At 33.3% G+C, this 17,086-nt stretch overlaps 1 protein-coding gene across 5 annotated transcripts in view; it reads left to right on the top strand.

The window, feature by feature from the left end:
* The window catches only part of LOC143230343 (twist-related protein 2-like), a 71,843-nt gene that overhangs the window by 11,617 nt on the left and 43,140 nt on the right, over positions 1-17,086 (top strand). Inside the window, exons 2-3 of one of the 5 annotated variants that reach the window (XR_013016394.1) lie at positions 1,076-1,187; positions 8,082-14,466. The exons of 2 other annotated variants lie outside the window; for them this stretch is intronic. The gene's annotated coding sequence lies outside the window, so the exon portion shown is untranslated. Of the gene's footprint in view, positions 1-1,075; positions 1,188-8,081; positions 14,467-17,086 lie in introns of those variants that run through there. 2 more of the 5 variants (XR_013016395.1, XM_076463751.1) reach the window with 2 other exon arrangements.

Here is a 17,086-nt window from a genome sequence, read left to right as displayed (position 1 = left end):
GCCACTAGTGGACCTCCAGAAGGTGTCGCTTCCACCATTGCACATAAAATTGGGCCTTATTAAACAATTTGTCACAACTCTTGATAAGGAGTATGCAGCCTTCAAGTACTTTCAAAACTTCTTTTCTAAGCTCTCTGAAGCAAAGGTTAAAGCTGGTGTCTTGGTTGGACCACAAATAAAGAATATCCTGGAGTACACAGAATTCCCCAACAAGCTCAGTGGGAATGGAAAAAAAGCTTGGGGTAGCTTTGTCGCAGTGGTTCGGGGTTTCTTTAGCAATCACAAGGCCGAAAATTATGTGGAACTGGTTGAGGCTCTGGTGAAGAACTACGGCAAAATGGGCTGCAGGATGTCCATATCCTTGACGCTCGTATTGATAAATTTAAGTTGAGCACAGGAGTATACTGAAAGGTGCAAGGCGAGCGCTTCCATCAAGATATATTGGACTTTGAACGCCGCTATCAAGAAGCGTATAACAAAAACATGATGGGAGACTATATTTGGGGACTGATACGTGAAAGTGATTTACATTACAGTCGCAAATCTCGAAAAACTACTCACTTCTAAACATTTTTGTTCATTTTTGTATAACTTTTGTGTAAATACGTGTAAATCGTGATTTATATGTTGTTTTATTCAGACCTTATGCAAATGAAAATGTGCAAATTTGCCCGTTTTTATATAGAAAATAGGTTAATTTCTAAATTTCATTATCCAGGTCACAAAAGCAAAGTTTGAAGGGAATAATGGCCATTTTTTTGTACTTTTACAACAAAAGCAATTAAGAAATAATGCATACTCTCCAGGAACAAAATTTGTGTTACATAGTGTAATCATAGTTAAGTGTACAGAAAGCAGCCTATTTATTAAATCATGATCAACAAATCATTAATGAACATAATATAGCAACATTTCGCACCAATTTCCACATGCTTGTTGACTAATGAACCTCACGAACCCTGTCACACATTAAACATTACACCCAGTTACAGCTCGCTCTTTTCCTGGATCCACAGCGTCTCTTAGATGTTGTCTGTACCTTCGTCAATGTTTTTCTTTTGTTTGTTTGTTTCAGTTGCTTTTCTTCGCGGAAATCGGGTGATGTGAGCACCTTTGGATGTCGCTTAAGCCTGCCAGCGACCCAACGCTTAGGAATGGTTGGAAAGCGGCTAATTTCTTCAAAGGAGGTAAATGGTTGAAGTTTATGTGCCAGAGTTATTGAATTTAATGAAAACATAGATGTTGATGGTTATAATACAGTAGGGGAAATGCTACTTTACGGTATATTTGTCCATAACCTTGCATTCTATTTCTAGAATACTAAGTTGAATTATAAAACACGGTTGCCCCTTCATAGTTCACCAATCTATCTACAATGACCCAGTCTGTTATTTCAGTTCGCAATTATTTTACATTCATTTACCAACAAGAGAATACGTAAAAACATCCTCATATTATATTACACGTGTACTTATCAAGGAATCTTGCGCTACCAGCCAAAACAATGCATTCACATTGCTATAACGGTTGCAGAATGCACGTCTTCAACTGATTCCTGCAGTCTTTGCTGTCCTCAACTTGTGAATTATTGGTTTACCTCATCTCTGGCAATTTCTCTCAACTTATCTTACATCAAAACGAAATGTTAAAGTGTTTACATATAAAGAGTAAAATAAAACTCTACTTGCTGGGAGTAACTATTAGATAATCAGTTTGTTTTTTCTAGGCTACAACATGGACTTAAGCGTCATAAAACGTCTCGGTAGAGCTCAGTGTAGGCAGCCTAAACGAATACTTTATCCTCCACTTTCTTCTCTTCAGAAACACACTGGACATTGCATTCCATAAGGTGACTTTAATATTCAGAACCATAATGAACACGGTATTATATAAGGTGACTTTAATGTTGAAAACCACGGTGGAATGTCATTATATAAAGCGATGTCGGTGTTCAGAGCCACACTAGATCTGGCGTTCTATAAAGAGAATTTAATGTTAAGAGCCATTCTAAATAGCACGACTTTAATGTTTTTGTTCTCCTTTTCCCATCTTCATTGGGCAATAAGAATACAAAGTAATTTTTGTCCCTGTATGTAAATATAAATATATATAATTATTCTACAATGCTAGTATAAATACATCATATTCATGGGATGATTTAATTTAAATAAAAGGGCTTATGGTGGCTCACATAAACTCATAGTAAATTACAGAATAACACAATATTCTGATGGGAACAGATTGTTTACGCTTTAAAAACACAACATTTATGAAGTGAGCTGGTTAATGCTAAAAGTAAACTTTGATTGTTAAACTTTAGTATAAGATTGAATGTGTTTTGAGATATTTCTATCGCAAACAGATTCAGAGTGAAAGCTATTAGCTCGAACTAGCAGCAAGTCAAATAAAAAAGTTTTCAAATTTCACTCATTAAGTATTAATTAATTAATTTGAACGGAATAATTAAATATTAATTAAGTTCATTTAATCCTGAAAATAAAGTTTTATTTATTATAACAATAGTTTGTTTGCTCATTTTATAGCAAAGTCACAGTGGGCTGCGTCCAGTGTCTACGGTGGAGAACTGAACTGTGGATTTTAGCGTTGCTTATTCTGTAGATTTGTCTCTGGCCCGGCATAGCCAAGCGTGTTAAAGCGTGTGACTCGTAATCTGAGAGTCGCGGGTTCGCATCCCCATCGCGCCAAACATGCTCGACCTTTCAGCCGTGGGGGCGTTATAATGTAACGGTCAATCCCACTGTTCGTTGATAAAAGAGTAGCCCAAGAGCTGGAGGTGAGTGGTGATGACTAGCTGCCTTCCCTCTAGTCTTACACTGCTAAATTAGAGACGGTTAGCACAGATAGCCCTCGAGTAGCTTTGTGCGAAATTCAAAAAACAAACAAAACAAGATTTGTCTCTATCTCACTGGGAGACAATTGTAATAGTAAATATTTCAGTTACATGAGATACCGAAACTTTGGTATACTTACTATTGTTATGTATGGTAGCTTTAGGTGTGGTCTGAATTTTATCCCATAATTCGCAACATTATAAATGGTTATAAAGTATTTGTGTTAACGATGTACTTTAGAACCTCATAAATAACACAGAAAAATACTTTCGATTAGTCTCGGCTCCAGGTCTCTTAACTGAAGAGAGCAATAAGAAATGTAATGGGAACATATTTAAAACAAATCTAAAACTAGATTAATCGACGGCATTAGCGCATTGAAGCAGCAACATTTGTTGTTGTTGTTGTGTAATGTTTGGGAGGGATGGGGGGGGGAAGAAACCTCCTGGTCTTTCGCTGGCGTTGAACTTGTTTGCGATAAAACAAAACTAAGGAGCTCGATGTTACAATGGAACACACATCATAACATAGGTTTAATTATGGTGTATACATGTTCAGTTCGTGTGAGTCTTAATAAATAATAACTTTATGTATATTTTCATCGTGAATTCCGATCGATGCTCCCAGATTAATAAAATCTTTAATCTCACTAAAAACACAAAACAATGGTTTACAAAGTACTTTCTAATATCTTGTTTACTTGCTGTTACCATTAATCAACTTAAGAACAAATCTCTTTTACTCTACCTATTTTAATAACGCCAGAAACATTTGTTTTATCCCTTTACCATAAGCTATTTTCTAACAGCTTGTTAACCTTTTGTTTTGGCCCTAGCATGGCTAGGTGGTTAAGGCATTCGACTCCTAATCCAAGGGTCGCGGGTCCAAATCCCCGTAACACCAAACGAGCCCGCTCTTTTAGCTGTGAGGGCGTTATAATGTTACTGTCAATCCCATTATTCGTTGGTAAAAGAGTACAGTAGCTCAAAGTTGGCCGTGGGTGGTTATGACTAGCTGCCTTCCCTCTAGTCTTACACTACTAAATTAGGGACAGCTAGCGCAGATAGCCCTCTTGTAGCTTTGTGCGAAATTCAAAACAAACAAACAAACCTTTTGTAATGATTGCACAGGCCTGCAGTGGTTTTATTGTCTTTACATTTTTACAGTAATTCCTTTACGCTGAATCCGAAACTGATATTAGTTTTTCTCATCACACACAGATTTTTTACAAAACGTCATAAATACTCTCACATAAGTGAATCAAGTTCATTGAAATCGGGTCACATTTTGTTATCTTTTAAATCGTGACAACAACTGGCTATAAACATCTCTAGACCAATCGCGACTTGAGAGTCTTATCGATCGTTTTAAAATCCAAACATAATGATAAACAATAATAATCTGATCTAAATAAGATTTTTTTCTACGATTTGTAAAATATCCTTACATGATAGATAAAAAAATATTATCTTTGAAACTTGCGGAACTATGGAAAATCCATTATTAAAACCAGAATAACCTTTATAAAGTTTAACTTCGCAGGCCTGTCTTATTAATCAACTTTAAGACACATCTCTGTTACCAGATCTATTTTACAAACGTTAGGCTCCTTTGTGTTATCCCTTTACCTTAGCAACAAAAGACATGCAATGGAACTATATTCTCCACACAATACACAAAAATATAATACACATTCTCATATTAGTATGATCAATTTCATTGTTGGTTCAGCTTTTCAATATTCTTTTCAGATGCATTTTGCTTTTACTTTATATAAATAGTTTTGGAAGTGATATCCGTTCTCTTGTCAATCTGAGAGTCGCGGGTTCGAATCCCCGTCACACCAAATCTGTTCGTCTATTCATCCATGGAGGCGTTATAATGTTTCAGTCAATCTCATTATTCGTTCGTAAAAGAGTAGCCCAAGACTTGGTAGAGGGTGGTGATGACTAGCTGTCTTCCATCTAGTCTTACTCTGCTAAATTAGGGACGGCTAGTGCAGATAGCCCAAGTGTAGCTTTGTGCGAAATTCGAAAAACGAAACGAAACGTTCTAATCGCAGTAAACAAGTTAAATTTCCCAACCTCGTGGTGATGCGTAAAAATCTCTGCGAAGACATCTAAAAAACAACAACATTTATAAGATAACTGATCTACCTCATTTCAAAGTATCCTTCACTTTCTTTTATATTGTACTATTCAATATAATATACGGGTACCTATACCTAACTCGTATGCCAAGACACCAAATTTCAGAAGATGGAGGACTTCTGTGACTTTTTTTCTCATACAAACGTAAATGTTTCTACGAAATTCATCAACCACAAAGTAAATTGAATAATCCAGATAAAGATGAATGAATACGAAATGTTTAAACATTAATTTTCTGTCTTTTAAATAATTATTCGAAATTTAAAAATTCCGAATATTTCGCAGTCCGTTTTACTTTTAACAGTTTTGTTAGTTTATTGTTGTTATTTGGAATTACAACTGTGACTCCAGATAATAAAAATAAAGAATTATGGTAAAGAAGGGTACAGTGAAACTATCATTCACTCCTTGCAGTCCTTACTTCGCGAAAAAACTTGAGCTATAGCCACAATCAATCAAATGGTGTGAAGACCATTGTAATTACTTAACTAGATATGTCGAAACTACATAGAAAACATTTTAACATGTTTTCGTAGTTTAGATGAAATAGGTGGTTAAGAAAGGTATTTTGTCTTTGTTGAGGAAGATTTCAACACATGAAAACGTAGTACACGGCTGGTTAATGATAGAAACTGGAGGATGCAACTGGTTTGAGCACCATAGGTATAAAATTAAATAGTGTCAGCCTTTTCATAAAATAAAGCTAGTATAGTATGGTAGTTACAAAAATCATACTTCTGGCTGTACAGTATATTAAGTGATTCTGCTGTTGAAACGTTTTTTTATACTGAAAAATAATGACACATTTTAAATATTAAACTTTTCCATGATATGGCAGGTCAATGGTAGGTTTACAACAAAAAAGGTACTAAGATCTTTTTTGGGATGGACAGAGCATAGATGTGCTAATAAAACAACAGCAACAATAGCCACATAACTTATTTCGCTAAATTTGTTCTCAAATGTAGTTCAGTTGTGATTTGTGTTTTATGTATTCGAGAAGTTTGCATTTGCCTAACTTGAAAACATGGCCTTATCATTCACACCTTTCTAGGTCTTGACTGTCTCCTCGTGTCACTGGTTTGCCAGCCTCAGTGACCAGCAAACTGAAATTGTTAGATTATCGCAAACATCCACTCACATATGAGAAGAGAGACTGTGTTAATCGATTTAAATGTTTAGTAGTTGGCACACTCACTGTCGGTGATGGTTCCAAGCTACTTTACTATTATGTATTTTGAGCATGCAACAGAATCGACTTTTGTCGAGAATAGTTTAGCTGTGCAAAATAGTAAACCTAGGGTTGTTAGTAGTGCTTTCATATTAAAATATTTAAATCTGGTAAAGCGCAAAGAACACAGCTACAGTCTGAAAAAGACCAGCTCCGTGTGTTATTGTTATTCGTTTCTGACTTTTGTAAATAAAGTTCTTTTTCTTTTATTAGACCCCAAGTCAACTACTTCTAGTCATTTATTACAAACAGTATTCACCTTGAGAAACAAGCCAGCTTACTTCCTCCAAAATTCTCGAATCTCCTCTTATTGTGATGTTTATATTACTCTTAAAATATCACAATGTAATTGGGTGATTTTATTGCACAGTAAATATTGTTTTATAATATATGACTGTTTGATAAATCTTCGATGTGGTGTAATGTACGGTTTTTACCAAAATATTGTTGCTTGTGTTTTTATAATGTATGACGAATTAGAAAGTAACTTATTTGTATTCTAAAATATATTGTTTATTGGTGAATTACTTTAGCTTTGTAATGGATGATGTAGGGGTATTTTACTGGGAAGTATTATATTAAAAGCAGTGCAGATTTTATGTTGTAGGCGGTGCTGGAAGTCTGGTTTGGTCATTTGTTATATTTCCGAAGATGACATCACAGCGCGTGATTAAGGGAAGGGCAAATAATATTATGCTTAGCGGCGGAATAACTATTCAAATATTTAGAAAAGAGTGACTTCAGAAATTATTGTAGTACAAATACAAAATAAATGTTAAAATTCTCACACATGTCTGTTAAAACACTAAGGTTTAAAAGTAATTGTTAAAGGTAGACTGTAACTGACGTTGTAGCCACCTAGCTCAGTTAGTAAAATCTCTCTCCCAGATGTTGTTTGTAAACACGAAGCTGTAGAAACTTAAAAATAAAAAAGTAACATTCAGGAACTCCTATCAACAGAATGACGTTTATTATGTCAGTTAAAAAAATGAATGTTAATTTCACAGACCATGTGCTAAGATATAAAAACTATGCAGAGATGTTGCACAGCTGGTTTTGTCATTCATTAGTACCTTGGCTTACTTTTCGAGGCCTCGTAGTTAGGGTAGGCGAACTTAATTGTAGTATGTGTGTTTTTCTTATAGCAAAGCCACATCGGGCTATCTGCTCAGCCCACCGAGGGGAATCGAACCCCTGATTTTCGCGTTGTAAATCCGGAGACATACCGCTGTACTAGGGGGGGGGCTAATTGTAGTAGAATCACACACACACTTGGCGCCAAACTTTACATTGTCACTTTTTATTTTTTTCTTATTTGGTCTTGAAATATATTTACAATATGTAACTAAGTCTCTAAATTAAACTTATTAAGTCCAAATCTTTTATATCACAAACATTACGTCATTGTCATGTATGTATACTTCAATAAGCTGTCAATTTAAGAAACAAAACAAATGAATATTTATAGAGATTTTATAATTAATGATTAATGTTTTACATTAAATAAACATTATGCCGGGCTCCTAGAAATAATGTTAGAATAAAAACTACTTGCTTTGAGCCTACATATAAAATGTTTTAGTCCGTGAGTAAAAGTCCATTGTGCAAGTGAGAAATACCAAAGATTTTTCATTCACCATCTGATTTTCTTCAAATAAAAAAATGTTTAAAAAGACAAAGAAAAAAGAGCCTATTAACTGGTACAATATGAAAAATCTTATTGGTACTTGGCTATTTTTGTTCTATAATGTAGTTCATTTCCATATCAACTTTATCTTTCTTTCTGTTATAAACTATGGAACTTTGCCGTGTTAGAAAACTAATATCACTTTTGTTTATCTCCCACAGACAAAAGAAACCAGAAGTTCTTAATGACAGCTGAACTTTCTCTATAGCGGTATAGTGGTCAGCAGGATTTGTGGTTGCTCTTCACATATCTAGACGCCATTTCGATATGCTAATAAACAAAATTTAGATACTGCGAAACTTTTGTTTAATCGGAGGTCAGTCCTGAAAAGGTAGTGAACTGACAGAAGGGCAAGTTCACTCTTTGAACTGTAGTAATCTAATTAGAGCGACCTTGATGCATCCTGTTACATTTATGCTTCGAGACTTCTTGGGCAGCGTTTGTAATAAATAGCTGCATCGCATCAAACCAGATGCACCAGTTACTAGGTGATAACTAAAGTAAAATTGTAAACTAAAACAAAACTAAGAGAGATGTCACTATTTTATGACGTCATGCTTGCTGCAGGCAATAAGTATGTAAATACTTATATATTTTTTGTTTTCCACTCAAGACAAAGACATGCTAGTTATTGACAATTTTTAATATATCTTTAGCAACTTTTTCAGACAAACAATGAAGTTTTGAATCTTTGAAGATATGAACATTTATGTTGATGGATAACGTGTAAAAAAAAAAAAAAACCAGTAAAGAAATTTCCAATATATACTCAGTTTTATAATTCACCAATTTTGAGCCTGCTTATGGAATATTATTAAGAAGCGCCAAAATAATGACAATTAAACAAACTTGGATTAGACCTATTGCACTAGCATTAAAGATCAATCCGAAAAATTAATTTCATCTTTAACGCCGAGCTGTTAACACAAGATGCTAACTTTTCTAGTCAGATGTAACAAAGAAAAACAATACTGTCTCTGTTAATTACTTAAAATTTGTTACACTCCTTTAAGAAGTTGTTTATATTGGTAGGATGCTACCTAATACACTTTACAAGCCATTATAGTGATGAATAACAAAAAAGTTTTATCTTAAGTAAATTAAATCGTAAAGGTTTGTTTTGGGAATGATTTTTAAGTATATATTGTCAAAAAAGAAATATGTTTGAATAAGTTTATCTTTCTTAGTTCTCTGTTTATTGTGTCTAAATTTCGAGAATTTAAAAACGAAATGCTCTGACGTTGCAGTGAAAATTACTTCGCAGATATGCCCACAGTACTAACGTAATAATAATGTTATATATTGCTTTCTTACAAACTACGAAACCAAGATAAGAACAAAACAGAAATGGTAAGAGCAGTGACATAAATTTATTAATTGAGTTCATATTCAAGTATTATCTTACTAATAGATACAGAAAAAAATAGTTTTTGACACAAATTTCAGGTCAGTGAGGTCAACGAAGAAAATTTCAGATATTTAAATTTTGTTTTGTTTGAATTTCGCGTAAGGCTACACGAGAGCTCTCTGCGCTAGCCGTCCCTAATTTAGCAGTTTAATACTAGAGGGAAGGCAACTAGTTATCACCACCCACCGCCAACTCTTGGGCTACTCTTTTACCAACGAATACTGGGATTGACCATTACATTTTAATGCTCCCACGGCTGAAAGGGCGAGCATGTTTGGTGGAACGGGAATTGGAACCCGCGACCCGCAGATTACGAGTCGAGTGCCTTACCACTCGGCCATGCCGGGCCACGAAGAAAAATCTTTGTACAATACTTCATAGCATATCAAAAAAGCTAAACGATATAGATTGAGGAAGGGTAGAAAGAAGGGATCGAGAAACATATTTAAACACAGTGAGGGAAAACGATATATTGGTGTGAATATGCGAAGTGGTTTTAGACTACTTGACAAGTTTTTTTATTTGACTTTGATTTATTTTTGTTACATATTATATAATAAATGAAAGGAATTTCATTTTTTCTGATACCTTAGGAGTGATAAAAGTCATTATTTATTTACATAAACAAATAGATTCCGTTTTGTTTTCAAAAATAATACTGTAAAAAGAATCTAACTCTGATATTTATTTTAGTTTATAATCTTTTCAGTCCTCCTTTTGGGTTAACCGCAAGGGTGTGTAACGGGTCTTATTTCTCAAAAGTGCAAAAACATGTATTAAAAACCAAAATGCAAGACAAATGGTTATGAACAGGGTACAAATAGGTGCCACTTATGTAGGTAGAGAAGAGGGCTGGAGTGTTATTGACCTATGTATACGTGTCCGTTTTAATAAAATAAACTCTTCCTTGTGAAGAAAGACGCTTAGTTCAGGGATATCATGAGCAATAACTTACTTCACAGTCATTGGCTGCTTTTTTTATCTTACCATGAAAGGAGTGATAATATTGTTTTTTTCACCTTGTTTGTGCGTTATTCTTGGCTTTCACTGTGTTCACACGATGAGTCAACAAACGTAATTCACATTGGACCACATAAGTGGTTATTATGATTCTGTCTGTGTGTATGTTCGTTCTTTAAGTACTAACGGATGACAGACAGAGAGAGTTATCTAACATTCACTGGAATAGAGTCATGCGAAAATCATAGTCCGGAAATGGATCGCGGTCAATTGGCATGTGTAACACGGTAGGACTGCCCCGTTTATTGCTTTCCCTCTAGCGCTTTAATCATCCACACAGTTGAAGTGTAAACTTATATCTGTGGATGCACTGTTTCACCCTAGCCGAAACCGCTCATAGCTGTTACGTAAAGATTTTCAAGGGCAGATTTCCGGTTAAGACCCCATCTATCGTACCATCGTTACCCACTGTGTGTACATATATACATATAAAAAGTTCTTCATTCGAAATTTTCCACTTGAAGGTTCATCAACAACAAAATTTTTTGTTTGTTTTTCTTGCATTTGGCGTTTCCGGTTGTAAAGCCCATAACACATTGACTTTTTGCGTTTTATTAAAGATAGTCCCACTTCTGATAATTTGTTAAGCATCATTACTGATCTATTTATGTTTTATTTGTCCAACATCAAGGGAACGTATATAGTTAATTCTGAAATCCTTAGCCAAAATGGAACGGGTATATAGTAATGGTTAATTTTCTAAACTATGAATTCAAGGATATGTAATTCATGTTTCGCATATGGATGTTGTTGACGTAATATAAGAGTGACTGTCAAATTTGAATATTCAGTCAGAAAAAAGTAGCCCAACAGTTTCCAGGGGGGGGGGGAGCTGCCAGTTTGTTAGTTCAAAACTTGAAAAGGCGAAATATAACTGCGCTAAGATTATCTACCAAAGAAACAATCCCGAACCAAACATATTTCTCTTTATTTGAAGGTATCTAACTTTAATCTTTTTTATGTTCCCAAAGAAGACCTGAACATTGCTAATGTATAAATTTGTTAATATCTATAAGAAAATATTTAAGTCCTGTTGAACAGACCATAATAATTCTTCATGCAGTATTAAGCACAACAAGCTATTTTTTAACGTAATATTAATTAAGAGTATCATACCAATAAGCGGTTTATTTTCTTTCGGCTTATGACTGATAACATTAAGCATAACACAGAATAATTGAATATACAATGTTTATGTAATGACTTTAAATATGCTTGCGTTTTTTTCTTTCTTTGTACAGAATTATAAGTACCTATCGAATATTTTTTTAATTTTTGAAGGGCTTAAATTTTAAAAATGAAATTCAGTAAAGAGAATATATTATTCCTTATTTTCATTGAAAAATAGTCTGTGGTTACTCAGAAATTTTGAGATGTAAAAGGTGTGTACAAATAGCAAATAATTAAATCAAAGTATCAGAAAGACTACCGTAAATAGGGATAATGATTTTTAACGAGAGTTTTTCCTTCTTTTAGAATCTAGAAATGAAGTGCTTATTTACTTAATGTCTTAACAGTTTACGGATCACGTGATCTTGAGAGACCCTGACCACCTTTTATTAATTTCAACTCCTAAACTTACGTTTACATCTGAACTATGGAACTGTTGCCAGCTTCTTAGCGTGATATCAAACATGTGGAAACTCGTTGTATATTTTCTTTAAGCTAAACTTGTACATCAAAACCTTCTCATTGTTTTAGCTTTCAATCTTCAGCGTTAAATTCACAATGACTCTTTTCAATCACTCGTTTAACTTAATCATAACGTCTCGTTTGGAAACGATAAGCTGGGTCAATGTGCAATCATGAAACTATTTTCTAATGTATATGTGCAATCACAAAACTATTTGTAATGCAGTAATGAAACAATTTTCTAGTTTGATGTTCCATATTAAAAGTATAGTTTTTATGCACAGACATCGAATATTTTTTAGTTTATACTTATAACCATGAAAATATTCTCTTGTTTTTTAGTGTATAATGATGACAATAAATCAGGTTCCTATGTGCAATAATGACACTATTTCAGTTTGTGTACAGCATTGAAACTATTTTTACTTTTTTATGTGTAATTATAGCATAATATTTTAGTTTGTAAGTGCAATATTGACGTCATTTTCTAGCTTGTGAGATAGAGTAATAATTTACTATTTTACATGTGCGTTACTACGGCATTTTTTATTTTATACATAATTATAACACAATATCTATTTTGTCTGTGCAACATTAAAACTAGTTTCTGTTTTTTGATATGGAACAATGAAGATTCTTTCTAATTTGCCTATGTAATAATAAAACATTTTTTTAGTTTCTGTATCAAAAAATGAAACATTTCTAGTTATACATACAACAATGAAATTATTTTCTGTATGTAGAAATATAACTATTTTTTAGTTGTCAACATTGAAACTATTTGTTAAATAGTTGTATCAGCATTATTGAAACTATTTCATGATCTGAACTGGCAGTATTGAAACTATTTTCTAATTTGTATTGGCAGGATTGAAACTTTTTATCGAACATGTGTGTTTAAGTGTTTGTATTAATTAATTAAAATATTCTGACAACATTAGAAATTAAAATTATTTCTTATTGTACGATAAAACATAATAATATCTGTTTAATGATATTAACGATTGGACATGTATTTCGAACGAATATCGTTCATATTATACATTTATGCATTCTTTCACAAACATGATCTGATAAAATTGTGTGTGATAACTAAAAACTTTGCTCTAAAGTTAAATAAGAGCAGAATTGTTTTGTTTTTTATTCAAACCAATGAAAAATATATTTTGGTGCTCGAGTTTTAACTAATAACGTGAAATTTTAAACTGTTTTAACGTGTTCGTGTAGATACACAGACTTTACACAAATATAATTCACTGTGTACAAAATAAAGATATATGTGTGATCTACAAGTCCTTATATGGAACAAGAAATAAAAATACATTCGAAAAATTAATAAAGTTTGATAATTTCATCTTATTTGCGATTGATGTTAAATATCTAAAAGTTAAACTAATGGATTTATACAACATTTGCTAGTAAAGTAGGTATATAAATATATAGAAAACAAAAAAACTTTTTCCATGTGTATCTAATTATTTTTCATTCCTGTTGTAGGAAAATGTTTTTTTTTGTAATTTTAATTTGTTCTGTAATTGCAAGAGAAAACAATAGGTTTTCACCTAAACAAGTCAAAATACAATTAAAAAACTGCCTTACTTGCTGATTTTTAAGGGTAAGTGTCGTTTTATGGATACATACGTAAAACTAAGTTTAATGTGTAATTAATTAAACTTGTTGAAAATTATTATAGCAAATGGGTAAGACTGCCCTGATTTATTAAGATAAATATTTGGTAATATAATTTTGCCTAAGGTAACAGAAGTATCATTTTACATAATTGTATTTATTTTATTATTTTCATTGCACATCAGACTACTATTTGATCCCCAGAAAAGGGAACAGGTCAATGACATGGGCAAAACCTAAGCTTAAAGTAGTTTACAATGGTATTCAGATACAAGTGTTTTCTTTAAAAGAAAAATCTGTTTTTTGGTCAAAAATGAATTGTTTTAGTTAACACAGTACATAGTTTATCCCAACTGTTTGCTATCTATGATTTTCATCATGAGGTGTATAAATACGTTTTTTCATAGTTTTATATTAATGTGTTTAATTTGTTACAATCAATGAGTTCAGTTATAACTAATTATAATTCCTTTTCACTTTCGTAATACTAAAACCAATATAAGAAACTATCTTCTATCAATGTTGCTCGGAACTCCAAGTGCACAGTGCAAACTGGTGTTAAATTCATGGTGTTTTCTGGTTAAGGTTCAGACTTAAAACTTTGTATAAACTAAGGTCTGGAACAGTCGTACTAACTGATTTTATCGTTTTGGTTATCTTTATCTCGCAACTCGATCTGTGTGATTTTTATGAAAATGATGAGGACAGTGAGGTAGGTCATAATCGACCCTGTATGTACTTATTATGGCATTCACATTACTTGAATCAGGTTAATTGTTTCTTTTGAACATGTTTCACTGGATATATTGTTAAATCAAAGAATATTTCTGGAAATAAATTTTTTTCTTGATAAAGTTTTAAATGTTTTGCTACTTGATTATCTCTTGGTAAACAATGACCACTTAAGCTTTAGGTAACCAAAGATGCAACAGAAACATAGATAATTTTACCATTTAGTTTCTCACTTGTTGAAAAAGTTTATATTTTTTATCATAAGCGATATTTTAAAATGTACAGACAAAAAATTATTAACAAACACCATAATTTAAATCAGGTTTCTGAAATCGAGTTCTGAATAGTGTCTCGAATATGGAATTACATTCCCTTAAACAAAACAAACGTCTTCGATCATAAGCAGTTAACATTGTCACTATTACCTCAGACATATGCGCTACCCCCTATGGCACAGCAGAACGTCTGTGGACTTACAACACTAGAAACAAGTTTTCGATACCCGTGGTGGGCAGATCACAAATAGCCCATTGTGTAGCTTTGTGGTTGTTACTACTAAGAAACAAATAAATACATATGCGTTATTTACATAGGATTCTCGACAATGGTAGCATGTTGTAAATGACTGATTTTATGGGTTTTTGATTGAGACTTTGTGTACTAAGTTCTGAACTGACCCAGTAAACTCTGGTATTAATAAAAAATTATTTTCGGCACACTGTGTGTTCTCTAAAGATATATTATGTTTAGTCTCTTTGGAAACCCGAAATATAGAGCAAGCAAAATAATATATTTGTATTTTTTTGTTTGGGAATTTCGCACAAAGCTACTCGAGGGCTATCTGTGCTAGCCGTGTCTAATTTAACAGTGTAAGACTAGAGGGAAGGCAGCTAGTCATCACCACTCACCGCCAACTCTTGGGCTACTCTTTTACTAACGCATAGTAAGATTGACCGTCACATTATACACCCCCACGACTGGGAGGGCGAGCATGTTTAGCGCGACGCGGGCGCGAACCCGCGACCCTCGGATTACGAGTTGCACGCCTTACGCGCTTGACCATGCCAGGCCCAAATATTTGTAAAACACCGTTATTATCATACGAAATACTGGTCAACTATCAGGGTTTATCAGAATAAGGCGTTGTATACCATGATAATTCAAGTTTCTCTTTTCAAAAAAATCACACTCTTGGATATTTCATCAAATACAATTACACATTGTTACACACAATTCTATAATATCGAAGGTTCACTAAATATTATGCAAACAATGTTTACAGATAAGTTTGTAAAAGTCAAACTTTTTGTATGCTTCGACAAATATCAAGTACACGCTGTTTATCAAAAACTTTCGAAAGTCAGATTTATATGCTTGAAGTAATACCACCAAAATGTCGGTTACAGAGAAATTGTCAACTATCTAACACTTGGATATATATAACATCAAATATTCCACACCCACTATACGCACAGAAATATTCAAAACTCAAATGGCCAGCTGAAAATTTTGGAAGTTATAACACTAAAACATTGGATCTGATCACTATGGAAAACATAGAGTAAATATCCCGCCACGCAGCTTTGCACAGACAAAATTAAATATTCACTCCGTAGAATGCTAAAACCGTTTATTCTAAGTTAAAGAAACTTACATATAAAAATAAACAAACTTTATATCACTTTTTATTGTACTTTAATAATTCTGTTTAATAATTTTGTTGTCATGTTTCCAACATTGGTTAACAATTTCTCTACTATTAGTGAAATTGAAAACAAAAAATCAAACAAGGATTCATGAAAGACCCGAGTGGTTGGTAACTCTGAAAAATAAATCTTTTCTGCTTCTTTTATTTCCCAACCTGAATACATTTTTTATACATAGGTCTTCAAAAATAAAGAGCTCCGATATTTCACCAAATACACACACTATTCACAATGTGTTCTCAAAACGCAAATATCACACACAACCTATTTATTTAGACAAGAAATCCTCGAACGTCAGACACTTGGATGCTCACAGAGAATGTGATCTAAATAACGCGCACACACACACACGTATATAATAAATTCACACTTCTAAACTCTTATCAAGAACAAGTTCGAAAAATAAAAAGGCCGTGCAACAAACTGAAACAGACTAGTCATAGAGGCCTAATGAGAAATTTCCCAATGGCCGAATACGAAAAAAATGCGTCCTATTGATACACTTCAATAGTATAAGTTGGTAAAATTAGAAGTTAGCAACCATCACTAAATTGTAAAGTCGTAAATACTAGCAACGCGATCTGTCATTTCTCATTGGGGTGTGGGTTGGCCACAAAATAATCTTTTGATCACAAAATCCCAGTGCTCCCCAGTGGCTCACTGATAAGCCACGAAACATTGGATAGCTGTCATTTTGATGTATTTTTCATACTTCATTCATCAATTGTTAATCTTGATATTGAATCGAACATAACCTTTGGGTTAGCACCAGGACTTTGAATCTAAGGGTTTATGATTTGTATCTTTTTATTTCAAAATTACACCAAATTACATTTTGGAATCAAAGGTGCTCTATTCTATTAGAATAACCTGTAGTTATCGGTGAATGCTGCTGATTATATACTTCCCCTCTAGTTTAGCAGCTCTAAATTATGGACAACTATATGCGGATATCCTCTGTGTATCTTTAAGCAATGATTCGTGACAACCTACAAAGCCTAAGAAAAATCATGAGCCATCTAGTGGACAAACGCTGAAT

Source organism: Tachypleus tridentatus, chromosome 10, assembly GCF_004210375.1.
Source record: "Tachypleus tridentatus isolate NWPU-2018 chromosome 10, ASM421037v1, whole genome shotgun sequence".
NCBI lineage: Eukaryota > Metazoa > Arthropoda > Merostomata > Xiphosura > Limulidae > Tachypleus > Tachypleus tridentatus.
This window is presented reverse-complemented; position numbering and strand designations above follow the sequence as displayed.